Source organism: Aplysia californica, unplaced genomic scaffold, assembly GCF_000002075.1.
Source record: "Aplysia californica isolate F4 #8 unplaced genomic scaffold, AplCal3.0 scaffold01200, whole genome shotgun sequence".
NCBI classification, from domain to species: Eukaryota; Metazoa; Mollusca; class Gastropoda; order Aplysiida; family Aplysiidae; genus Aplysia; species Aplysia californica.
In genome coordinates, this window is record NW_004798470.1 from 3,923 (window position 1) to 5,382 (window position 1,460).

Genomic DNA, 1,460 nt, shown 5'->3' on the forward strand with positions numbered 1-1,460 from the left:
GCCCCCCCCTCTCTCTCTTTCGTGGATTGAAAATGGTATATCTTGTATCATCGTATCCCATCCTATCTTATCCATAGCCGGAGGTCAGGTAGGGTGATTGTCGTATCAATATTTTTATTAGTTTGTTTTAGTAAGAGTTTTACGGCGCTCGCAACTGCATAAGGTCAAATGAGTGTGTTATATTTTTATTATAGTTTTTTTTTTTTTTTTAGCTTGTTCGAACTATTATAGCCAACTTATACATTGATCTTCCAACATAACTGACCAGTTCGTAATGAAAAGGGCACCGTGCAGAGGGCATAATGGTCTATTATGAAGCAATGAACAGACTGCAGTAAATCCAACATTTTCTCAAGGGAAAGTGATTGGGAATCCCAAACAAAGAATAAACGTTGTCTTCCTGATTACCAAGAGAGAAGATACGATGGGGTTGGCTGAACTAGAGCAGTTGGTAGTGTTTGTAAATATTCTACACCGCCATCAACACATGGTGCCCATTGGCAGGGTCAGTTCAAATCGGATCATGTAGGCTCGAGTCGGATTGGGTCGAGTCTGGTCGGGTCGTTTAATGGTGGCTTCAGAAAAGGCTCCTCCTTTATTGTGTAAATTTGACCCAGAAGTTAAAAAATCGAAAACTTTGACCCGAGCGCGCTGTTGTTGTACACAAAAGTGATTATTCAAAGCACAGCCATTTCCTTCAAAACGAATAATGGCTTTAAGTGCCGACTGCCTCATATCCCGGTTGCTGCGTTGAGAGGTTCTTGAATCCCACAGACATGGGGCTTTTCGATAGCTTTCTATCAGCCACTCCATATCAACATCGTCCATTATCGTATTTAGGGCGCAAAGAAATTATGATCTGATCCCGATCACGCATTGTCACGTGACTCTCAGGCTTATCTTGCCTTGTGATTGGCTGTTATCACTCTACGGATCAGACGCGTCCAAGTCTTGACCCAGATGAACAAGTATGTTTATTTTGTCAGGATTTGATCAAATTGGGCCAGAATGGTAGCTTTTACAACCACCTCTTTCTATAAAGAAAAATGTAGATAGTCTTGACTCAATCAAATTATAAATGAACTGAATGAAAAGGGCACTGTGAAGAGGGCATTTGGGTCTATTAGTACTATTACTATTATGAAAGTCGAAACCGGAGGAATGAACAGACCGCAGTAAATCCAACATTTTGTGAAAGGAAAGTGATTGGGAACCCCAAACAAAGGATACAAGTATCTTCCTGATTACCCAGAGAGAAGTTACGGCTTCCACCATAGCGAAGTGGGTATTCCATACATTAATATAAAAATATAAAATAATATACTTTTCCGGCAAACTATTAGACCATAGACACAGGGGTAAAAGCAAAGGCAACCCATTCTTTTTTAAAATATTAATAAAGAGAGTCTTTCGCGAATGGTTAATGCGTTGATGTGCTCACCTACGTTCAGGCATATGCA

The 1,460-nt window shown here is 40.3% G+C and overlaps 1 protein-coding gene across 1 annotated transcript in view; it reads right to left on the bottom strand.

The window, feature by feature from the left end:
• The window catches only part of LOC106013736 (vacuolar protein sorting-associated protein 13A), a gene marked incomplete at its 5' end in the record, with an annotated part of 6,868 nt that overhangs the window by 669 nt on the left and 4,739 nt on the right, over positions 1-1,460 (bottom strand).